The 25,277-nt window shown below is 51.2% G+C and overlaps 1 protein-coding gene across 3 annotated transcripts in view; it reads right to left on the minus strand.

Annotated features, from left to right (window-relative positions):
* LOC126048936 (galactosylgalactosylxylosylprotein 3-beta-glucuronosyltransferase 1-like) overlaps window positions 1-17,600 on the minus strand; it is a 29,320-nt gene extending 11,720 nt beyond the window's left edge. For 2 of the 3 annotated variants that reach the window (XM_049824511.1, XM_049824512.1), the window contains exon 1: window positions 17,079-17,600. The gene's annotated coding sequence lies outside the window, so the exon portion shown is untranslated. The remainder of the gene's footprint in view (window positions 1-17,078) is intronic. The other variant, XM_049824510.1, reaches the window with a different exon arrangement.
* Window positions 17,601-25,277: the final 7,677 nt, after the last annotated feature.

Consider the following 25,277-nt stretch of genomic DNA (forward strand, 5'->3'; position numbering starts at 1 on the left):
CCCTATAAAGGAAATTGCTGCAACATGAGCTCATTCCTTGTTAGACACCGCTAGTACCACGCTGGAGCAGTCCCTCAAGGGAACCTATCTCTCTTGCTCCCCAAACCAACCGTTCATGGCGATAATCTCCAATGCTTCTTACCTCCTCGCTCAGGGAACACCGTGGTGCCCATTCCTCTACTTTCAAGCTATGGAAAAACCGATGAAGAAGTGGGCCAAGGAACCTGTGTGGCTGAGTTTTGGTGATGCCAGCAGGAGCCTTGTGCAGCAAAAAGGCTGGCTCTGCGTAACTCCATTGCTTTCTGATGGCTGGGTCCAGGGCAGGCACAAGAATCACCTTCAAGCTTTAGCGCCGAAGGCGTAGGTGTTTGGTAAGCTCCAGATCTAGGCTGGACGCAGGGCAGGATGGTGTTACCCACACCAGGGGCTGCTTGCCCTCCGGGAAATCCCTTCCCTTAGCAGCACAGAGCAAAGCTTCCCATCAGTCCGGGACCGTGAGAACGGAGCCACCAAAGAAATCCAAGGAGGGCTCTGCGCTGCCTCGTAAGGGCAGCAGGCACCTTGGTCCAGGGGCATCGCAGATCCTTCCTTCCTCTAGTACGCTCGCAATTACAAACGTCCCTGCACTAGGATCAGGCAGCCAGCATTTTCTGCCTTTAATAAAGGGCCTTAATTATACAGGCACAGTTTCTATGCAGCGGGCCTGCCGCTGCTGCAAACTCAGGTCGCTTCTGGAGGGAAGCAGAGGAGGAGGCGGCGGTGGCAGCTGTGTTACCAAGAGAGCACAGAGGAGAGCGGATCAGAGTTAGAAAAGCTTTAATGAATTCCCTTTCTAGTTCTTTCTCCTCCTCCTCCTCACAGCCAGCCCTGTTCATGCTTCCCGAACGCTGCAAACAAGTGGAGATGCTGTCTGCGTGTGCAATACCCCTGGTGCTCCTTGCTCATTTATTTCTACATGCACCTTCTCTCTATTGCTTTTCCAAAGCGTGCAATGCTGAAGAAGTTAAACCCCACATAAAGCACCAGGTCACTTGTGAACCTCACAGAGGAGCTGACTTTAACCCCGTTTTCAGAAGATCTGTCTTGGATTACTTTATTTTCTTTTTAAAACGTTACCTTCTCTCCCCCACTGCCACCCCCTGCATCCATCATGCTTCTGCTTTTCTCTGTTTCTTTACATTTTTCACCTGCCTTTTCTCAGTCCTTAAGAGTCTGCCTTCTTCCCTGTCTCCAGGACTAGAGGAATCCCCTGGCCTACTAATAATTTTAGCCTTTGTCTTCTCTCCTTCCCCACACAAAGGCCCTTTGCATTTTCTTAATGTCTACCCCGCATGGAATATTTCCCACAAAGTGGTCCATTAAAGCATCAGCCCATCCTTTTGAAAACACAGCATCCAAACCCAGTCACATGTCAGTGCCTCCGGGTAGCCTGCTGATGGCCCCAGTGGGGCTTACAGAGGTTTACTGCACATATTTTACCTACTTTTTATAATTAAAAACAAAGTCCCCTAAGTGGCTCAGATTAATTGCATGCCTGGCTGGCAGGCATTACTGTGTGTATTCTTGGCACAAGCAGCTACCTTCCTTCTGCCTTTAAACCCGTTCAGAGTAGATGCTATTAAATGAGATTCAAGATCAGAAGAAAATTTTGTGTTCTTCTAAATGCATCTCCAGCGATCATCCCGTAATTCCTGGGTTTTAGCTGTAGAGGGCAGGGACTGTCTCTTAATGTGCTTGTACAGTCCTGCACTGATCCCAACAGGAGGAGTCTTTGGATGCGATTGCAATACAAATATTATTGATTGTAGTCTCTTGCTGGCTCTTCTCCTCCCTTGCTATTTCCCCTGTCCTGCCTATCCCACTTTCTCTTCCCTTTTCTTTCTTTCCCAGTGCCTCCTGCAGCCCTCGTTTGTGCTACACACCCTTAACAACATTAGCAGAATGTTTGATGGATGCCTTCAATATGCTGCCTGTAGCCTTCTTGAGCTGTTTTCCAATTACACATCCCTCTTCTTAATTTCATCCATCAATCTTCTGTTCTCCATTAAAAAATAAACAAACACACACACACAGAGCACAAAGCTGAGTATGATAGAGACAAAATGTTTCTTGTACTACTGTCGCTTCACGCTGCTTCGTCAGACTTCTCAATTCCCGGGACACAACACCATCCCGTCTCTGTTTAAGCTCATGTGCTCATGCAGGGGGCATTAATCCGAAAGGATGCAGGAGAAGAGAATGAAAGAAACACACAGGAGGAAGAGCCCAGCCCCAGCCTGGATGCCCCAGATTGATGCTGAGGAGAAGTAAGATCTGGCTGAGGCTCAGAGCATCGTATGTGACCGATCCCTTCATCTGCTGTTGACAAATTACCAACAGGGACCAATTTGTTCCAGGCAGGGCAGCTCAGGTGTTGGGAGAGGGATAAGGATTCCCAGGCTGGAGAACATCCCAGCCGGCCTCACCGTTCAGGCACAACTTTAGGAGGGCACATATGTAACTTTCTCCCTGAGTTGCAGAATAGTTTGAAAGGACATGTCGGGTGAATGGTAGAGAAAGGTGAAAGTTGGGGAAAGGTCCAACTGACTGGGTTTTATAAGGCTGACGTGTGAGTTCAGGTGCCTGTGATTTTCCTAGAGCCCTGTCGAAACGCTGCTCAATTTACATCTTCTTTGGTAACTCAGAAACGGTTAGAATCACGTGGGCTTTGGTAGTTCTGTTCTGAGGTTTCAGTTCTGCCCTCCACCTGCCTGATACAGCACGAGAACCAAACCTTTTGAAAAGTTTGCTCTGCAAGGAAGATGATTTTGCAGCCTCCGGATCAGGGCAGCCAGCCTGTCTGAGCCAGGCTTACAAGACCCTGAACGTTGGACCAAGCCCAGCCTCAGGACTGTATGTCTGTAGTCTGAGACACAGACTCTAAGGATCATTATCTTCCCAGAGGGACAAATTTCACAGTTCAAACCGTCCCCTGGGAACATCCCGCCATCCAGTGTAGAGATTTTCTAGGCAAGCACCCAAAGCAAACTAGTCTCAGCTAATGGAGCCAAAAGCTTCAAGAAACACCCTCTCATCTTGGTTTGTACCATGTTTGCAAACCTGCCGTTCTGTGCGTACCCTGGGAGGAGAGAGGCGTGGAGAGGGGAGGAGAGAGGGGTGTGAGGGGCAGAACTGAAGCAGAGCTGCCGACTCTTAATTTCACGCACCGAAACCATCAGCAAGGTTTTGGGTTTGTTTTGCCTGCGTTTTGCTGCCTCTCTCCGTCAGCCCCTAGCCACCTTGAGGAAGTCCATGCAGATTTCATGAGTTCCCTAACTCCCGGTGTGGGAGATGTGATGCTGAAGGCAGAGCAGGGAGCTTTCAATTATTGATGAGAGCGACCTCTCTTTAAACAAGGAATGCATAATTCATGGCAGCGCCAGTATTTGTGGTGATCAGCAACGGCTCTGTCTCTGCTTTGCTGAAATCCATGGGAAGCGGCTGTCCCCTCTCCCTCCATTCCCTCGGGCCCATCAGAGCCTTCAGCCGAAACTTCAATACTGTTTAAAATTGAGACAGGCTAAGATGCTGCAGCGCTTCCCCTCGCCGGGCAGTCTCCTGCCTGTTGGAGACGTGCAGAATAAAGTGGGAGGATGGATTCAAGGAACCACAGCAGTGGGTGGAATGGGCTATTGCTCTGGGATAAGCAGGGGTAATTACTGTGCAAACACAGCCACAACAGGACATTTCTCAGCAGCAGGGACTCCTCTGAACCTGACACAGGTCTGCAGGAATGGCATCGATGTAGGAAAGGAGAGGCCAGATCTAAAGGGCAGTGCCCGAGGGTTCCCATCCAGCTGTATTTCTTGTGGGGGTGGGAAACAGAAGAGCAAAAGGGAGGGTTGGTTTTCTGCTCAATAAATAGCAATTTCTCCCCTAAACTGCTCGAAATGGGTGGCTGAAAAGCAAAGGAAAAAAAAGAAGGAAGAGTATATCTTGAAGGTCTTTTCCAACCTAAATGATTCTACGATTCTATGATTTTTTTCTAGGAAGGGAAATTTTAATGATGGAACAGGGAAGGGAAAGGCTCTTTCCTAAACCCACAACTGGGATCTTGACCTCCCAGTAGCACAGGCAGTGCAGACCACTGCGGTCCTGTCCGAAGGTGGAAGGGTGCTCTTCTGCTGGGGTTTTGATCGCCCCTCTGCCTCAGACCTTATGAACAGCTCTGGGCAAGCGAGGCCGGCCATCTGAATGAGGTGAGCACTTCCCTACCGCTTGTGGGGACAGAGGGCAAAGCAAAATTAATCGAGCCCCCCGGAGAGACAAAACCCAGAGAACTACAAATAATAAAGCAGTACGGGAAAGGGTGGCCAGGTCCTTCCCCAGGGCAGGGAGAGCGGAGCTCCCAGCAGCTGTGGGGTTTCAAGGCTCAGCCCCATTTACACTCTGTCACTCGGTGCGCGGGCTCCTGCGGGGACGACTTCCCTGGGAAGTGAGTCACTCCCAGTGAAACAGCCGTCCTTCCCAAGCCCCCGTGCTTCTTCCTCAGATGTAAAGAAAGGCTTCATCCTCTCCCTGCCAGCACTGATCCCTTCGCCATATGGGACTGCAGTTCCTTCAGCCCAGAAACTAGGCTCATCCTTGTGGAATGCGCCGTGCGCAGCCCCCCCCCATCCCTCCACCGCCCGCGTGAACCCAAGTCAAGCATCTTTCTCCAACCTTGGTCCATAAACAGCTCAACACGGCACCTTTCCCCGGAGCATCCTTATCCCAGACGTGTGGCTCATGTCTGAGCAGCACGGAGTGGGGGAGGGTGATGCTTTATACAGTGCTTTGTTCCCAAGCTAAAAAAAAAAAAAGCAAAAAAACCCCTACAGAAAACAAAAAAGAAACGTTGACGAAGCTAATTAAATCTGCTGGCTAGGTCCCGTGGGAGCCAATACTTTTGAGACAGTGTACGGCTCAGCCTGCTATCCCCAGGTAGATCAAGGGTATCCAGGCACTATCTAGGCTATCAGCAGGAATGGAGATAACCCAGTTCGGATATAGACTAGACCTTGAACTTGGCTGCAAAGCCCAGCTATGCAGGGAGCCTTCCAGAGCCTGGAAAAGGAGGTCTAAATGAGGTTATTTTTAATCAGCCCGGACCCAAACGTCCTTCCCGATTGACCCGCGCGACCCGTCACCGCCTTCCCGTCCCCCTGAGTTTTGGCAAAGGTGGGCTGTGACTCAGAGGGACACAGCCCTCCGCCCCGTCCCAATTTTCCTGCGCTGCAGAGCCGTAATCCAGGGGTGCCAGAAATACCCGGAGAAAGATTGGCAGCTCAGGCCCAAACAGAAGCAGGAGGTACCAGATGTCTCCTGAGAAAGCCAGCTCTCTCCTGAGAGACCTCTCTGCTTCGAGTTACCCTCTCTTGAAAGGGAAGTCGGGGGCTTATTCAAACATCGGCTTCTCTCCCCTGCTGCCAAGCTCTGGCAGAACCGCGGTGCTTTTTAGACGCTGATGACTATTACAGAATAATCATTCCAAACGTATCAGCGTGAATCAGCCCAATATCTGCATTATCCGGAAAAAAAAAAAAAAAAAAAAAAGCTTTCTTTCTTCCGAGGAGGCAAAATAATTCTAAGGAAGCAAAAACAATACCGGATTGTTCCAAAGTATCTGTACATTTCATCCAGAGCTTTCCCTACTGAGTTAAAAGCTGATGCCTGTTCGGTGGGAGTGGGAGCTGTCATTTTACAGGTTTCTTACAAAAGCAGAAAGGAAGAACCCATAGTATTTGCTTCCAGAACATTTTCAAAGACAGGGAAGAATTACTTTTTCAGAGAAAAAAGCATTAGACATTATTTGATGGATAATTACATTTCACAGGTGCTTGTTTTGGGGGGGGGGGGGGGGAAATCACATTGATCACAAGCTCCTTGTAAAGATCCGGGGCCCAAAGGCCAACGCTGTTCCTCTGGTAGCAGCCAGGGTGCAGAGATGGGCTTTGATCTTAGCTATGTGTCAATATGACATCAAATGCAGACCTCCGGAGGAACATACTATCACTAATGCACACTCTCGATTGATTTAGACAGCTTGTTTTCCTCCTACTTTTCAAAGGCAATGTCGAAATGCTCTTCCCTGCTGGACTTCCCAGTTACTCCTAGGGAGGGCAAAAGAAACCGAAGGAGAAGCTGCTCTGGCTGAAATCACACTGCAAATGAGTGGAATAGCAATTATGCCATTTAAGACACAGACATAGCTAAAGATGTCTACTAGCTTCCCAAAACCTGTGGAAATACTGACATTTTAACGGTTACACGTGTGTGCTGGCACCCTGAAGAATCCGAGTCCAGGCCCCAAATTGCACAGAGGGTGCGTGCGGTGTATGGGCAACAATCCCCTGGAGTTTTTATTTGGGAACGCTGGCTGAATTATGTGATCAATAAAAGCCTCAAGCAAACAACAAATTTGGGCAGAACTTTTTCATGGGTGGCCACTCCACAGATTAACAGCTGGCCAGCACCGATGAGTTGCCACCACATCATGCAGGCGTTGGTTAAGTGAGAAGTGGAAAGAGGAGAAACACCACTTTGGTCTCCTTGATGGACGTTTTTGCTGTTGCAGCTCTCTGAGCTGTGTGAAATACGCTCACTCCATAACAAGCTGAGATGGTCCAAAATGCTAATTCTGATTTCTTCCTCCGAATAAATCATCAGCACTCATTAGATTTGCCACTTGCTGTGCAGCATCCAAGTGTCATGCAGACACTTCGAAAAACAAATGTAGAATTGAGAAATAAAGTGGCGCCTAGAGAATTGTCTTTTGCAATAGATATACGTTATGGTCCGCTGCTTGATTTGTACCTTAAATGCCACAGCCGATCTGTATAGCTTGGGCTTGATGAAAAGAAACACCGGAATGAAAATTAGAGAGTCAGAAGACTACAGTGTTTATTCTTCTGCCTGCTGCATATGAAATGAAAAGGGAGGAAGGGAGCGAAGGAAAGAAGGGGCAGGAAGGTGATGGCCAGTGCCCTGCTGAGGTTGTCCTGCTGTCCTTCCCTGTCCTAACAGGGAAGCTGGTGACTCCGGACCACAGGCAGCCCACATCCAAATTAGGTGCCAGGGCATCTGAGATCAAGAGACCCATATGCAATTCCCACCTTCTGGGAATGGCAGGGGAGCAGTCAGTGCAAGAGATGAAATATCTTAGGCACTGGCAGCAGCTGCCAGAAGATAACCCTACATCATGGTAGAAAAAAGCTTTTCTTTGTAGGAAAAGTACACGGTGGATGCATTGGGACGAAGGAAAGGAGCTGAGGAGTAGCAAAAGCCAAATGCCCCTTTCTGACAACAGTCCAGTCCTACCGGGAAGGAAAGGTGTAGGTTTTGGTTTCTGGTTTTCCACGTCTCTCACGTTAAAATGGAAGAGGCTTGTCTGATGGGAAGGCAAGGAAGGCTGTGAGGGAACTGAGAGCGGACTAGCTCACAGCACGAGAAACAAACTCTGCTCTCTCTCTTAAGAGTGCATAGGGCTTGCTTGTATAGGGCTTGCTCTCTGCTGTGGTCCTTGATGGCACATGAAGGTAGCCTGGGCTGAAAGTGGTCTTTGCACGTGGTGTCTATAAAGCTTCTCTTGAGCTCACTTCAAAGGCAGATCAGGTTGGTCTGAAACATCAGGGCAGACAAAGAGCAGTCTCTCCTTGAAACAAGAAATGGGCTCCTGCTACAAATCTTAGAAGTGGATCTGAATCTTTCCTGGTTCTGGGGGTGTATCTAGCTCTCTTCTTGTGCTGGGAGGAGGAAAGCACCCTCTGGTTGTCGAAAAGCTTCCTGAGCATTGGGTCAGTGCGTTGTCTCCCCACAGACAGCAATGCTGGTAAAAGTGGCAGCTGCAGAACTAGAAACTGGATCTCTAGAAACTCAGGAATCTCTTAAAACAGGGGTCTGATTTGTCCTCGCTGGACAATGATCTCCCACCCACGGAGCACACTTCTGGTTGCTTTTCCCAGTCTTTGTCCTTAAACAGATTCTGTATATTATGTGTCTGGTGAATAGTCTTTTCTCTCTTTCTGCAGCCAAGTCTCCTTCTTCAACTTATTAACTCTCTCCCAGCAAAGGGATGTTGGGTGTTACCCAAACTGGGCTAACCTTAGGATGGTGTTACTAAGGTTGATCCTACCCCCTTCCTTCCCAAATCCCTGCAAGCGTGCACGCAGCCTGCATCTCTGGCTGGAGCCTGGCATGCCGGTCCACGGTCGTCTTGTCAGTGTGTCCTCAGCGTGACAGACGCCTTGGTGTTTCTGAGTTACAGCAGGACAAGGCCAACAGCAGTTCACTGCGAAGATGTTTGTGGAGGTCAACAAGCCAAGTGAGGCATTCCCAGCTTCCCACACGCACGTGTGAACTATTTCCATCCCTTACCAGCTCTGCAAAGCATACACCCGAAGGGCCAGCAACAGCTCCTAGGCAGGGGAAACATCCCCAAACCTCTTGGGGAGGAAGAAGGAAGAAACTGGCTTCCCAGTTCTGCTGCTGAAACTAATTTCTAGGCCATTCGTGTTTGTCCTGATGCTCAGGTCAGGACCCACGTTAGGGTTAGGAGAGAAATACCTAGTATCAGATTTTAGCTGTCTGGTAAGTGCGATGCAGAAGGGAGTACAAAAGAGCAGAAAACAGGCCCAGTGACTATTTGGCACCAGTGTTCAACAGCTACAGGACTTGGTTCGACTTCCAGGGAGCTACAATCCAAGCACGGCTTGACTTGCTGGACTATGAACAAAAATTGCTGATGGCAGCTTATCTACCGCTGAATAGGAGTAGGTGCTGACAGGAGAGTCACAAGGGTCCTCTGCAGCACCTCCAGAAGAGGCTGCTAGGTGAGATGAAGTGTGCAAGCTGATGTGACTGGGAGCGCAAGTGGAGACACTGGTCACGATACGTGAACAGTACCGGATTTGTTGTCAAGAGGGTGACAAGAGAAGGGTGCGCCATACATGAAGGCTCGTGGAGGTGGTGGAAGCAATTTTTAATTTCCTTTAATTATCCTTTGGGGTAAACTATATTCACCCACAAAAGTCTTCTTAGCATAGTGGTCAGCAGTGATGACTGGATCTTAGCAAAGTGCTTAGCAGTGTCCTGTGCCTTCCCTTGTAATGGGGCTGCTGATGCCTATCGAGTAATAAGAGGTTTGTTATGTTTCCCTTAATGCTCCAAGAGTCCTGTTCTAAGATAGAAGCTAGAAACATAATTTCTGCTGTAAAGAAAACTCCTGTTATCATTTGATAACGTGCTGCCAAGCGCCGTAGGTTTGAGGAAAACGGGAAATGGCATGAGAGTTGCTAACCAGAACGGGAAATGGACTGGGATTACTGGAGGAGCTATGGAGAAGCCTATGGGCTGCTACAGCGCAAGAAGTGCTGGTATCCCACCGTGGAGGGAAGACGTGTGGGTGAAGGCAGAGCAGGGGGCTGGATTGGAGAGGACACCTGAAATACCTAGTTGTTGACAAAATAAAGGCTGCAAGAGGTTGATGGGAGTAGGATGGAGGAGGCGGTTCCAAGGGGGGGGGGGAAACAAACAGGGTGGGGGAGAAATGCTGGCCAGGCTGAGATCTGCCAAAATGCAGATAATTTCTCCTTTCTAAAGACCCGCCAGGGGACACCTCAGCTACCTGGAGTCAGTAGTTAACACCCCTACCTCCTTTCCACAGAGATAAGGAGCTGGCACGCATGTCTGCGGGCGGAAAGACACTTGCTGTGGACCTTGCGAGCGGTAGGATTTGCCAGCTTGCCTCGGACTGCCCAGCCCAGCCCCGAGATACGGCTCAGCCGGGCTCCTGTTTGACTTCAGCTGATGCTGCCTGTGGGCTCTGTAGAGGTGCACAAGGATAATCAGGATTTGGTTTCTGTTTGCTTGCTAATTTGAGCCCCTGCTGTGAGTTTTGGATGTTTCTGAGGATTCTGTATTAGCTTTAATGATGAAAAAATTATTTCAATGCTTAGTGAAGAAGATGCATGATCTATCATTGAAGCCGCTTAGCAACAGGACTCATTAAGACATGTCTTAGTACAGAAAGATACCCTTGCCCCGGCATCCTCTTAGAACAACTATCCCCTCATCTAAACAAGATAAAGGTCTTTGCTGGCCTCCTCCGAGGCCAGAGGATAAAGCACTCAACTGTGAAACAAGATTTCTTCGTTCTTTTTCTGGCTTCAACTATGCGTAAGTATGTGGATCTGGGCAAATCATTTCACCTGCTTCAGTGCCTCAGTTCCCCCACAGGTGAGATAAGCACAACAATGTATAAGCACTCTGGGGAAATGACTTTCAAGTGCCTAAGCTCATTAGAGGAAAAACCACCCTTGCAGTGAATAAAGAGTGTCTCAGCCCCTTGACAGTAGCTTATACTAACCACGCGGTTCGCATTGCCTTCCTGAAGCCTGATATACAGTTAGCTAATTATAGGGGAGGAAAAAGATCTTCTCCTAGCCCCTTACCACCTGATGGTAGCCAAGTAGAGATGTTAAAAATTTGCTATCGGGCTCAAAAAAATTAATTTTGGGCAAAGCCTGGCAAAGTATTTCTGGTTACCCTTCAAGGAGAAAGAAGGCCCACCAGTTCTGGGGTGGGATCTAATTTTCCTCCTGGTAACACTATTAAATACCATGTCTGAGAGGAGAACAGCAATAATTTGTGTGGTTTATTCCCAGAGTCATTCATTGAATCTCCCAGGCAGCACCATTCGCCTTATGAGGAGAAACTGAAGCGGGGTGGAGGAAGCAGGTATAAAAAGAGATATTTCGGTCCATGGTATAAGAGCCGAAGCTTTCCTGGCTCTTGGGCTTGCGTGCGGGACATTGAATTTCATACCTGAATGCCCAAGCTTTGGGCAGACCTTGGGGTGGGGTGGGGGTGAGGGAAGCTAGATGAAAGGCAGGTGAGGGAAGACAAATGGATGTAGGTGGGTTACTAAGGTATGACTGAAAGTGGCTCCTGAGGGAGGGAGAGGGAACAGGAGAAATGAGGTTAATGGGAATGAGAGAGTGGGAGAAAGGAGAAGGAGGAATGAACAAGGGTGAGGGAGCACGGGACCAAGTGGGACAGCAAGCAGGAGGCACAGTCAAAGCATCTGAGCTCTCTCTGAAGAGATTGCCTATTTTGCTTCTGCCTTTTTTTGTGTGTGTGATCTGGCCTTAAAATTGCAGGAATGTGGCAGCGCAGCACTGGCGCTCTGATTTATTAATTCCATCCCGTCCCACCAGCCCATAAAACAAAAGCATCTGTGTTTGCTCAAGAGGAGCACATGAAGGGCCTCATTCACGTCAGAGGTGGAGAGGGAAGCTGGCAGATACAGGAAAGTCATGGTGCCTCCTTCCTTTTCACCTTTGTGTGGGTCTGGGCTGGGGGAAGGGCCGCGGGAGGGAAGGATCCAGGGGATGGGGTAGCAGGCGGGAGAAAGCTAAGACCACCTTGGCGATCTGCGCCGGAGAAAGCGAAGGGGAGGACGCAACGAGCGTGCCGGGCTGGACCACCTCCTGTGAGGAAGGCACCCCAGCACGGCAGAGAGGACGAGATCCCTTGCTGGCACCCAGGTTCGCCCAGCACCGGTCTCCGAGGTGGCACTTTGCGCAGTTTTGCCCCGATGAATGGCAGTAATACATGGCAGCGATAGCTGTGGTCACAGCCAGGGCTTTCGCTGTTGCCTGCCCCGTAGCTATGGACATAACCGTAAGAATTCAATCTGCCGGTCAGTGGAGAAATATCCCCTTACAGCTGGTTTTTTAGCACGCTTTCGGAATGAGGAAGGCTCAGGCAGAGATGAATATTAACTATCTTAATTTAACGACTGGGGCACAGAGGGGCAGAGGAGCCAGCAACCTCTGCTCCTGCCAGGCAAGGATCAACTGTGCTCTTTCTAGCAAGAGGTACTGGGAGGTTTTAGTGGGTCACAGAGGACCTTGCTAAAACCGCATCTCTACCCCTGCCCTTAGAGACACGGACCTTAGGAGCCAGGCTGCCCTGCAGTGCCGCACGGGGAGCATCACCTCAGGGGAAGCAGGGTCTGCAAGCTACTGCTGCCTGCCCGGTCCTTGGCTTTTTCTCCAAGTTCTCCCACACAAGGGCTGCCGAGGAGCAATCCTGCTTCGCTAGCAAAACGCAGTTCCCATGTGCCCTGTACTCCCACACACAAACCCACAAACGTGAACTTACAGAACGAGGCAACGTTGCTGCTCTAAAATCTTTTATCCGGAGCCGAGATTGTCTGACTGCTAACCCTGTTCAGCTCTAAGTAATCCCAGCACTTTGCTTGGCTAGAGGCTGACTGTCCTGGGAATAAATGCCCTTGCTCTCATTGCCAAGGGGTAACATCCAAAGAATAGGACAATACAATTTTCTTTTGTAATGCAGCAGTATTCAAAAACCAGCACCACACAAAGTTGCCAGGATGCTGGCAGTCTATTAAAATCAAGAGCACAGGCAGGGGAAACGGCAGCGTAAGCACCACTGGACCAGCTCAAATCTCATCAGAACTTAACCTGAACCTGCTCCAGCTGACAGAAACCAAACCTGTGAGAGCTAAGTGTCAGCACACAGGCTGCAAAACACATATTTTTTGCTTCTGCATGGAAATGAAAATATGCCCCAGTGATCTTCACTCAAACATGTCTGTCTCCTTTTGTCCTTTTTCTCTTACATTGATCGATGTTGTGGGTTTCGGAAGGTACAAGAAATCCTATGCTAGACAATTGTGAGAGGTTGAAGCCTGAAGATTTAGATCTATTTCAAATGGACTGTCCTGTCCAGTGATGAATGATCTATTATCCATCAAAATGTCTCCGATTTTCCTGAATCCTACACTCAGCACCAGCAGCATCTTGTAGCAGCGAGTTCCATATGCCACTATGCACAGCATGTGAAAATACTTACTTTTATCATCAAATTGCTACCTTTCACGTTTTCCTGAATGCGATCCAGTTCCTCTACTAAGAAAAGCCATGTAGAGAAGCACTCATTCTCCCTCTTCTATGTTGTTGATTGCTTTGTTTTTCACCCCGATGTCCCTCCTCGTTTGTCTCCCCGAGCCAACTAGCCCCATCTTAATGAATCTCTCTACGTGCATCAGGCATTAGTGGGATTACCTGCTCAGAGGAGGGATGAGCAGCAAACAAACTCTAAAGGTCCCTGTGCTGAGGCTGTGGATCCCAGTTCTGTGTCACAGCCCTGGGAGGCCGTGTCTCCCAAGGAAACTTAGCTCACATTTTATAAATCTGAGGAATTTGCAGAGTGCAATATTTTTTATCTATCTCGGGGAGAAGGATCTCAGCCCCCCCCCCCCCCCCACTGCGCGGCAGGGGAAGCCAGCCAGGCAGTTGACTGAACACTTGGGAACATTGGCAAAGTAGATAAATTCGAGCTCTTAAGGAAGGACCTTCGGGAGCACTAATGTCACATGAGAGTGAGCTAGAAGAGACTTCAAGCTCTTAATTACGAGCCTGCACAGCTTAAAACAGCGTGAAAGGATAAAGGACCAAGTTTCTATAAGCGTGCTCACCATGGGTCGCGTTGCAGTTTGGAAACGTACCCCGACCCGGAGAAATCGGTAGGGTCTGACCACCGTCCCTTTCAAAAAACAGGCTTCAGGCACTCGTGCCTGCGCCTGAGAGGAGGACGTCGGTAGCCACAGATCTCATCCGCGCGCTTATTTATTGGTCTCTTATGGTACCGGTAGATTTTAAATCGCAGTCCTGTTAGGCTGAGCTGCTTCCCAGCAAGTGCTTTTCAGAGATACAGGGGCCTTGCCTGGGAGACAGACGATCTGGGGCTGTCTCAGCTCTGACGCTATCAGCTGCAGTGTCTCCCTTGTAAAGTGGGGGTAGTCATCCTGACAAACAGCTCTGTATGTGGGCAGGGAGTGCTCTTAATCACGTATGCGGAGTACTTTGAGATCTCGGGATGGGAAGCGGCGCAGACGAGCATAATGCTTATTATTAGACAGAAAGGCCAGGAGCAAAAAGGGCAGAGCGCTTCTAGACTTCTCCAGGGCCCTGCAGGCATGTGGGACCCGGCTTCCAGTCTGGCTTATTACCACCTTTTTAGGCTTCTTCTTTTATTAGGAACAATTAAGTACAAGGAGGAAGGGGACAGATATCATCTTTCCTGTGTACATCCTGCAGAATAATCGCAGAGCTTTCCCAGAGCAATTTTGCATGCTCAGTAAAGGGCATCTTTGGAGCCTATCAAATATCTTATCCCTCGTAGGCATACGTACGAAGGCTTGCAGCACACGTCAGGAGATCTCTTTATTGCTCCCAAATATTGGGAATAGGAAAGACAATTGAGAGCGCTGAAAAGGAGGAAGAAGAGACCTTGGAGGAAGCTCTGGGTGTCGGATGGGGCTGTGAGGTGGCTCCTCACGGCTGGGACAGCAATGTTGCCTCCCGAGGCATCGGTGGGAAGCTGGAGGTGACCGTGCCAGCGGCACCAGCCCCCCGAGGCAGAGGGGCAGCGGGGGGCTGGAGCTGTGATGGCACTGAGAAACAGGGGTCTGTGCAGGGCAGTGCCGCTGGCAGGTGATTACCATGGGGAAGAGGGGAAGAAAACCATCCAGGGGTACGGCCGGAGTGAATCCACTCCAGGCTCCTGCCAGCAGGCTGCCTGCTAGGTACGAATTTGCTCTCTGATACTAAGGACATCTCCTGGCTTGCCGCTGAAGCGGAGGGAAAAGTTCCCTGCCAGAAGGCACCAGGCAAGAAGAAGGGATGCTGGGTACGCAGGAGACACAGCCTTGAGCTGTCCAGTACCCCCTCGGATGCTCGACAGGGAAGATGTGGTTCGAGGACACAAGCACTAGTCACAAAGACGTTCCCAAACCATGGAAAGAATGTGAATTTAAGGGCTGCACATCGTGGAAGTAAATTCTCTCTTGCATACATTTAGCTGCTCTATAGCTCTGTGCAGCTCCCTAGGCAACAGTCTTCCCAAATGACACCGTAACAAAGCCCAGAGGTGCGGGAACCTCGTTCATTAAAAATCCTTGCCATGGGAGCAAGTGTCCTCCGCCCAACCGCTTTACTTTCTATCCCGTGGCTGCTAAGTGTCTTGCAAGTCAGGCTGAGGCCCTTCGCTGTAAAGGTGGCCGCATCTCAGCTGTGCTCTGTGTCAGCTGGCTGAATTGCTTTGGGATGACAAGATTGCCTAAACGATTTATCAGTTATTGTAATTATTATTATTATTACTACGCTGAAAATGTCAAAGAAGCCAAGAGCTTTGATTTGATCTCATCCAATTCCTGAAATATCCGATACCATGCATTAGCTGCTCAGCGCATCTACCTCTGTACATTAACTGCCCTGCGGAGCCTTAACTCAGTGCAGACTGAAGTGCCCTGAAAGCGATACTGAAGTCGCTCCCAGGAGGGAGGGAGACAAGGAATCACAGCCACCGAGCTCCTGGCCTCACGCCGGGCCGGCACAGCGTGCCCTCGGCCGCCGGCACTCACGTTCGGTCCGTGTCCCAGGCGCGCCCGCTAACAGATAGCTTCCAGGAAACCACGGAGCAAGCCGCCGACCGAATGCGATCCCGGCCCCCGCATCCCGCTTCAAGGCACGGAGAGAAGGGGTTTGGCGGCGCGCGCGGCTGCAAGCAGATGCGGCACAGGCTGTCAGATGCAGCTCTGCCAGTGGCCCCCTCCTGCCCTGTAAGCCTCTCCATTACCTGAGACCGATCTGCCCATAATCTCCTACCAAGGTATCTCATTTCGGAGTAACGACGGCCTCCTTCTGCAAGGATCCCGTCCTGCTGTCTGTGTGCACCCATCTCCCAATTTGCTATACGGCCCCCGGTCCTAACCCTGTCTGAGGCTGTTTGGTGGTCCGCGGATGCAAGGCATGAACCTCACCATCTATTTTTCCTTTTTTGCACCAGATGAGATTTAAGCCCAAGCAGAGGTGGATGATCAGAGTCGTGCGTGAAGCCGCTGTACCCTGCTACGCTCTCTGCATACGTGCTTTGCACAAGGAGGCCTCCGGGTCCAGGAAAAGAGCTGAAAGCACCTGCAGAGGCTGCGTCGTTCATGCTCCCCCACTCACTCGCTGAGCTGTGCGGGCTTCAAGTTGCCGGATGGGTATTTATTGCTTGTCATTATTGCTCTGCTACAGAGATGCTTGGTGCTGCCCCGCTGAACCGAGCACCCCTTCTCCCAAGCGCGCACAGAAATTGCCCCTTGGCAGGTTTGCCTAAGGAGTTGTTACTGAGGAACCAGGTGCTTCTCTCCAGGTTTGCAGCACCTGGGGGTTTCTCCCTCTCATTCACTAGCTGCTGAGCCTATTCCTCCTCTCCTGTCCCCAGGTTGGGCGAGCGAGTGGCAGGAACGGGAGGGCAAAAAAAAAAAAAAAAAAAAAGTACTTTCCAACTCACCTAGGAACATCCACCCCAAACTCTGCTCCGGAAAACCAGCAAGCGCATCCCTTCGGCAGCCACCCCGTGTGCCAGGCAGGGGTGAAAAGGGACAGAGACCTTCCCCAGCCCATCTCTCCAGAGCTCCTCACAGGGGATGCCCACCCGGGGGTCGGTTCCCACGGGGGTTGCGTGTGCCTGCACGCAAACCCGGTTGCCCTTCTCTACTTCGTTTTCCCCTGTATCTATCACGAAGAGAAGCCGTAAAACCTCTCGGGGGAGGGAGACTGGAGGTGGGCAGCTGTTTGCCCGGGACCCTTTTTTTTTTTTTTTTTGGTAACCTGGTCGGAGATGCCGGCAAGCGTTGACTCGGTGGCTGCTGCAGCCACGGGTGGACAGACACCAGGACTGGGGGCATCACCCCCCCAGCTGGAAAATTCCAGCCTGGGAATGGGATGATGCTTCCTTTGGAAGGTGCCCGGGGGAGGGTGTGCAAGGACGGGGGGTGGGGGGGGGGGTGGGGGGTCCCGGTGAAGCGCAGGTGAAGTTTGGGGGACCCCCCCCCCCCCTTCCCAGCGCCAACCGCTGGGCACCCATGGGACCGCAAGGTCACCCCTGCATCCCTGGCGTTCCCCCCCAAAACCAACCAACCAACCAACCAACAAAAACCCCCCAAGCCGGTACCCGAAACGCGAAGGATTCCCTCTTACCTGGCGAGATGCACCGATCACGGCGGAGATGCCGGAGCACCGGGGCGGCACCGCACCGGGGGCTGCCGGGGAAGCATCACCCACAGCCGGGCAGGAGGTGTGTCCTCCTTGTCGCCCTGGAACCGGGACCGGGACCGGGACCGGGACCGGGACGGTCGGATGGCAGCGCCCGCCTTCGGACCGGCGCCTGCGATGCGGCTACGGGCGGCGCGGAGCCGATTTAAGGCCACCCTGGGCGGGAGGGAGGGGGGGAGAAAGAGCCGAGGGCCGCCCGTAGCCGCGTATCCCGCGGGGCCACCTTAAAAGGGGAAGGGGCGAGGAGGCGAGCCCAGGCGGGAAGGGGCGACGGGGATGGGGATGAGGATGATGGGGGGGAGGAAGGCGAAGGGGGCCTTTTCCCTCGAAGGAGGACGTTTGCCTTCCCCTGGCCGGTGAAAGCGAGGGGGTGGGATTTTTTTTTTTTTTAATTTTTTTTTTTTTTTTTTCCCCATCCCCGGGTGGCTCGTTTTGCTTTTAAAAGGGTGCTGGGTTGATTTCTCGCTCCCCACCGAGGCTCCGGCTGCTCTAAGGAGAAGCCACTTGCCATCGCTACAGGCAGTGAGGGTTGACGGACGATATGGCAACCTACGGGGCCAGGGGGGCCACAATGCTTCTGGGCTTCGGCCTCCCCGCTGGCTGCTTGATGGCTCGCGTCACTGCTGCGTGCCTCAGTTTCCCTTCTAGCTCTGGGCTAGGCAAGGAGTGTTAGTTAGGGCAACTGCTTCCCACTGCGGTGGCCGCTGGATGATTTCTCGCTTTGGCCGCGTGAGCGGCCACGGCCAACACTTTGTCCGGCAGCTTCTGCCTCGGAGCAGGTTATGTGGGAGCAGAAGACAGGCCCGCTTCGGTTTCGCCCTGCCTGCCTGCCTCCCTTATGAGCTGCGTCTCCCGGTCATAAAGTTACCACGCTGCTTGAAGCGGGGGGGGGGGTGAAGCAATTTTTCAGCCTCTCAGCTGGGGCTGAACGCACAGAGGGCAGAAGGAGAAGTAAGGGCTGTTAAACCTTAGCCCTACTCTGAGACTTCTTTCCAGCCTTCTCGCATAGGGCTGGGCAGCAGACATCTTTTCCCTCGCTTATTCTCCTGAGGGTTGTGACTGCCACATCCCAGGAGTTTCTCCTGAAGAGGTTGCCACAGCTTTCAGCAAACCATGAGGTGCAGAAGGTAGCACAGTCCCAGGCTCAGGCTGGGGCTTGTTGATCGAGTTTTGGCTTCAGGTAACAAAGCTCCCGCTGTGGGATGCACTAAGCAGGGCAAAATGTTTCGAGATCCTTGGCTGGAAAGTGCTCTTGGAGAAAAACAAGAGAAGTCTGTCTTCTCGGGTTAGCTGGCAGGTCTCGGCCACGTTTCTGGAGCAGACGTTGCTGAAAACACCCCGGAAAGAAAGACATCAAGTGACATTTTACAGCCCAAATGACATTTACAAAGTGCAACACAGAGTCGAACCCAACACAGGCAAAGCGGCAGGCGCGTGCGTGCCAGTGCCTTCCCTCACCTGATTCTCCCCTTGCCAAAGGGATTCTCTGAGCTGGATGGGTTCGGCACGCAGCAGGACCGACGGCCACGCTCACCGCTGCCGTGCTCGTGGCCCTGCGGACCCGCTGGCTGTGTCCTCGTGCACGTCCACCTCGGCCAGAGCGGGGCATGAATCACCCCTCTTCTTCACCAAGTGTGTCGAGGGCTGGTACTATCCTGCCCTGGCATCCCAGGTTGCCTTCACTGGGAGGAAGGCATCCACCCACCCACCCAGCCATCCTCAATGTTGGAGGTATAAAGTCCCCAGGTTGTACGGTCGGCCCAGAAGAGTCCTGTGCGCTCAGGGCTGAAAGCCAGCGTGTGGGTGTCAGGAAATGGCGAGACGCTTCCCCGCAGATGGCTCAGCAGAAGCCTGAATTACTCAGGCAATACTGGCAGAAGCATTACCCTGCTCCAGGAATTAGCTAGCTGGGGTGCTCCGGCTCTGCAGCACCTTGATTTTAGGCAAACTGCACCAAAGAAATCGATTGCCTAACCCTGCGAGGCATTGAGTCTCTTGGCATCCCCCAAGACAGGACAGAGACTTTATCCTCCTTCCGTGGCTGGGGAAGGGACTTGCGGAGGAGATAATTGACTCATGATTAGCCACAGATATCTTGTGTGGTCAGTGAGTTGGAGAGGATCCTTGGGTGAACACCCTAACCCCAGGGACCTCTCTGGGAGAGGTTGGTTAAGAAGGACTTTGACTCCTGAGGATCTCTTCCGAGTGTACAGGCAGGAAGAAGAGATCAGATCCAAGGCTGCCAGCAACTCTGGAAGCCCAAACCACTCAGGCTTTGCTTATTCATGCTCCAGGCTCTCCCTTTTTGTGTCCACAACCTTTGACACGACTGTTTCACTGCTGCACACAGAGCCACAGTTTGGGCAGTGCATCCCATGGTTGAGCTGAGGGTCAGCGCTGCAGGAATATGCTCCCCCCACCTTGTCAGAACCGGCTCCTGCCAAAAAGAGTCTGAACTGGGACTCAGGTCTGGGGGGGCGGCTGTCAGTACAGAGCCATTTCTCTCAGCTAGAACAGCCAGAGTAGATTAGATTTATTGGAGGGGACAGTGGGGTATCCAGTGTGCCACAACCTTCTTTATCCCTCCTGAAAGCACTGCCTGGGGCGATCTGTGTTCCCAGTCACATGGCAGTGGAGTTGCTGCACTGGTAAGATCTTCCTCCTTCCACCGCCTCCACAGCTGTGTCCAGCCCAGACAAATGCAGGTACCCGCACCCCAGTGCTCTGGGTGTCACAACATGATGTGAAGAGCTCCATGAAACCTCCATCCTGAGGTTGCCATAAAAGCTAATCTCCTTCCCAAGCGGTAAGCGCTTTGAGATCCTGGAAGAGATGCTGCCGGCGAGGGTAGCTTACTGTTGCAATCTGTACACAATTTATTCCTGCAACTTGCTTTTTCACTGCCGTGCCCTAAGGGGCCTGATGCTGTGTCAGCCTTGAGGCAGACCCACAGACCACATCCCTGAATCTCGCAGCAGTAAGTCATAGGAGATGAACCGCTGTGGAAAACGTTCCCTGACTCGTGCTGCAAAGGAGTAAGCTGTGCCTCAGCGCCGTCAGCCTCCCGAGGTCTTATTCCATCTGGGTTGAGTGGCTGCAGCTGCTCCCAGCTCTCCCAGTTCCCCTCTCCTGCTGCTGCTCCTACAAGTAATGCGTGGCACCGTGCGTGTCTGAGGCACCTTATAGGACTGGGGGAGTGAGTTTTCCACCCTCCCTTTTGCCAAGGGATTTGGCTACACAGCAGCAGGGACCTTGACGGTGTCCTCTGCTGAGGGCAAGTGTGTGATGTTGTGCTGTGGGTACCCGTCTGGTAGCAGCTGTGCTGAGAACTTGCCTCTTCATTGCACTTGAGGTAGGGGAGAAGCAAGCAGAGTTGTTGCTGTTTTCCGGCTGCCGTGGTGTATTTCACCAACAAAAGGTGAGGAAGAGCCTCCAGCAGCCCTGGAGGAGGGCAGAGAAGTGATGTGGAGGCACTACTGAAAAGGTCAGTCAAGAGTCGTGCCCGCAGCTGACACGGCCCGTAAAGCATTTCTAGGGAGCGGCATCACGCTGCCTCTGTAAATACAAATCTCAAAACACTGCAGGTACTTAAGCGAGTGACACCTTCCCTGGGAGTGGAGGAGGTAGCACCCCCTTTCTGCCGAGAGTGAGGACGAGCCCCGGAGAAGACAAGCGGTTCCCTCAAAGTCACCCCTGAAATCCGTATCTGAGGGATGCGATGAGACGCACCGGTGGTCTTGTCTGCCAAGTCCCTGGTCAGGCTACGGCCTGATCGTGTTTTCAGAGGGCTTGCTGAGCTACCTTCTGCCTAGGCAGTCCTCTGTCCCCAGGACAGAGCCCCTTCCCAACTCCTTTTCTTCCCAGCCTTCTGGGGGTGGTGAAGGAGTGACGGCAGGAGGTGGGGAGGGGGGGTCAGGTATGTCTCTTCCAAGGTCCAAAGCTGCAGCAGTGCCTCTCTCCTCATTGTAAATCTGCCTCAGAAGATGTGTGACAGAACAAGCAGTCCTTGATCTAAAACCTGCCATCCTTTGAAGAGCCTGTGCTTCAGCGAAGCAGCCGGCAGTTGCTGCCTGAAGAAAGCTGAAAAGCCGCTCTGCAAGCTCTGCAGTTTCATTTCTCTCCCCCTTGAAGCACCAGAACCATACACTAATCAAGCTATTTCTGCTACAAGCTGGGGAGGAAAGAAAGAGAGATTGTTAGTGTTAATGCTATTTTTAAATACTTTACAGACTCTTGAATAGGATGATGATGGGGGCCGGGTAAGGACCCAGACAGAGACATATTGATGTATGGTAAACGCATCTGTTATTCTTCAATTGGGAGGCGGCTCCTTCGGCAGCGCAACTCCAAAGGTACAACAAGGAGCCGCTGCGAGGTCGGGGCTCGCAGCCTCCGACAAGGCTTCGGCTCGGCGATCCCAGGGCTCTCTGCCTCCTTCCTAGCCATCCGTGAGGCACCGTTGCTGCGGAGGGACTCCAAGCTTGCAAAAAAAAATCCTGGAAATCGGCTTACAGTTTCACAGCATGTGTAAGGGTCGCTGACGTGCATGCCGGAGCCTTCACGCACCTTCTGCGTGGGTTAAGCAATTGCCTGTCTCTGCGCGTACCTTGCACCCAAGGGATGGGGTCTGTCCGTGAAAGGCTGGAGAGAGCTTGAGTGACTGCCTTTCCCCAGATCCCACAAAACTAAGTCACTCCTGCCCACCAGCCAAAGAAATGCAGGAGAAAAGAAAGTCTCAAGCTTTGGTCTCACCCCAGCAGCAGGGAATATTCCCGTGTGATGGGGGAGAACAGGATGGGAGTGGGGTGGTGAGAAAGAGTGTTGCACTGATGGAGAAGTTTAAAGAAACCCAAGCTCAGGCGACAAATTCAGATTGAATTTTTCCCTAGCCTCAGTAGCAGGTGAGAAACTTGAAGATACATAGCTATCACCTGAAGGCAGCCAGCCCTTCTGGTCTCCCTGAACTATTGAGCTGTTTGGGCACGGGCTCCATGTGCACCCGGGGGATGGCACTTCAGCATCCTGCCCCTCTGGAAAAGTTCTGCAGAGGGAAAATATGCATTTCCCTTTCAATCGATTTATGAGCCATCCTGTAATGTTGAGCAGAGAGTTATATCCTGATGGTTGATTTCTATAGGATGGCTTAAAAAAGAAAGAAAGTCACTCTCTATTAAAATGTCAGCTTTAAGAATAATTTCTATGCCATTCTGTCAGTCTCATCTCTGTTAAATTCAGTAAGGCTTTTCCATAAAGGTAAGTAACTGCTTTTATAAGAAACTGCATCTTAAGTGAGCTATCTGTTGAAAGCACAGGCCAGATCCTCCGTGCCATTACCCTGAATTAATGCAGGAGTAGCTTCTGAAAGCGTTGTCGTACAGACCCCGGTCTCGCCGAGGAGACGCTGCCACTCAACACACACCGACTGCAGCAGATCTTTCTGCGTCGCCATTCCTAACAGCCAATATTAATCTCGTGTCCAGAAGGATGCGAAGGGCCTTGCTTTCCCCAAGCGCTCTACTGACAGCGCTGTCAAGTCCTCCTTTTTCCAAAAGCGGATCATGACACGTCCTTTGTCTATTCCCTTTGGGAGGCGGAGGGAGGCTGGGGGTGGAGAACAGAGGGCAGTTGTCACCCAGCTCCTCGGCTATATGAGAAAGTGGCTTCTGTTTCCGAGCTTCGCTCCGCTCCCCGTCTTTCATCGACATCAAATTAAACAAGACTTTCTTTTGTACGAGGGGAATGAATGGTCCGCGTAAGGGTCAAATAGCACTGCCTGCACAGGCTGGAACCTGCCTCACACAGTATGGGCTTGTCCTGGAGACACACAATCACCGTCAGTTGTATGTGCCCCCAAGGCTGTCTCCCCTCCTGGCGCTGGACACTGGAGGGCAGAGCCCATACCTCCAGGCGGGGAAAGAGGCAAATGCCAGGGCAGCGCTGCCCTCTGCGACGTCCAGCGCTGCGACCGTGCAACATCCACTGGCCGAGCGGGACTTTTCCACGCTTGGTGTTTGTCCCCCACCACCTGCTCGCTGGGTTAGTGCTTGGATGTGAATCTGAGCGTGCCGGTGGTTTGGTGGAGTTCGCAGCTGTGAAGTCCCGTATGAAAGCCCAATGCTGGGAGGTCAGATGGGAAATTTGTCTCGATGTGGTGGTGTTCCAATCTGGATAACAGCTCTAGTTGTGATTTTTGGTCTTTAAATGAGAGGCAGCCATGAATCCCTATGGATTCTCTGAGTTCAGCTGCATGCCTCCTCCAAAACAAGTGTGCAAGGAGAGCTCACAAATGCGACCGAAGTTTTTGATCACCCTCTGCTAGAACAGAATCTGCCTCCTGCTGTGGGTTATGGACACACAGAAAGATGCATCCTGGTCTTTGCTGGTACACACTTAGATGTTTGTTCATCCAGTCTTCTTGTGCATATGGGTCCCTCTGGCTATGCCAGCTGCTGACACCAGCCTTGCGAGGCTGAGCCTGGGCAGAGCCTTCCCTCATGGGAGGTCTGAATCTGTTGATGAGAGAGCAGAATTTGTCAAGGCAGAGAAGTATATGGTGTGTGTTTTGCTTTGCAACGTGATTTCCTCTAAGCCTGCGTCTCTCCCTCAGCGTGGACAGCCTCCACCGCTCCGATGTAGTCCTGCTTAGGTTTCTGTTTGGGAGAGAGCTTGGACATTACTGAGTCAGAGCATTTAACATTCCTCACTTGCTTTCTGGAAATCTCCTGAGTCCTGTTCAGGCCAAGGTGATTACAGCCATGCTGAGTGGTGTGGCAAAAAAAAAAAGAAAAAAAAAAAAGAGTAGAATGCCAAGACATGCTGCTTCCACGTCAATCAGCAGTGAAGAAGTATGTGTCCATGGGCAAACCCAGGACTTGAATAGGACAACAGGCTGCAAGTGTAAGGGTCTGTAGATGAACTAAGGACTCTTGGTGATTGCTACACTAGCAAATGGAAAGGCCACTGTGCTGGGCTTTTTGTTAAAGGCATCTCAACCTTGAAGCTGTCACTTTTGAGTGCTTGTAATGCATGGCCAATTAAGTAGTTTTTGCAAAATGAAACTCTCTTTTTGGCTTGAAATAGAGCATCACAAAGTGGTGCTGGGACAACGGGATGTGACAATGCTATAAGAGGGCTCAGAAAACCTTCAGACCCCTGGACAATCCTCTCCATGGGTTATACTTATGCTGATGGGCTGCCTTTAAGAAGAAGAGGCAGTCCCACCCGACCTCAAACAGGTGGAAATACTCTCTGTGCAAAGAAATGGGGTGAGCTCATGAGCACTGATATGGAATTCCCTTCCTCTCCATCCTCCTCCATCTGTTGACCTCATCTCAGCGCTGAAGAGGCCACTCTGCGTGGGAGATTCAAACGGCAATTCAGACTTCGGGCTTGTTTGGCTCTCAGCACCTCGCCCACACAAATCCTGCCAATAGTCATTATTGTGGTATCTTCAGTGCTACTTCCAGTGAGAAATATTGGGAGAAAAATGATGGGTGGATGTAACGTAATGTGCTGACACCACATGCACCTTGTATCCCCTCTTTATTTCAGTCTTATCCGTGATGAAAGGCCTCCTTGTTATTTCTGCGCTTCCCATCTCAGAATCAGCCAAGGATCAGGCCAGGGACATGAAATATGCACGAATGTACAAAGGCTTCATGTATGTGCGCGCGCACGTGTGTCCATATGTGGACATGTGTGCACACCAATACTGCACCCCAGCGCTGCTCAAGAAGTCAAGTCGATGTTAACTCCTCGAACAAGTCATGGTTCATCCTTCACCTTGTCTTTGCAGGTCTAATTTTGTCAGGCAAGACTAATTTTGTCAATAGGGAACATTTGTCTCTATGCAACATTGATCTAAGGAGAGCTAATACTCTCAATAAGAAAAGTACTTTTGTATCCTTTAAGACTTGAATATATAGTGTGGCAATAGAGTAACAGTTATTGCTCTAGCTATGTTATTTTAACTCCCTCATGTGCATAATCTGTTCTGGAATAGGAGTAATTACTCCAAAGTAAGAAAATGCTTTTATTCTAGAACAGCATTTCCCCGAGGGTGAATTATACTAAGAACAGAGGCTGAACTAGTTTTTCCTGCCTTACCAAACTTTAGGATGCAAA

This window comes from Accipiter gentilis, chromosome 21 (assembly GCF_929443795.1).
Source record: "Accipiter gentilis chromosome 21, bAccGen1.1, whole genome shotgun sequence".
In the NCBI taxonomy this organism is placed as follows: Eukaryota; Metazoa; Chordata; class Aves; order Accipitriformes; family Accipitridae; genus Astur; species Astur gentilis.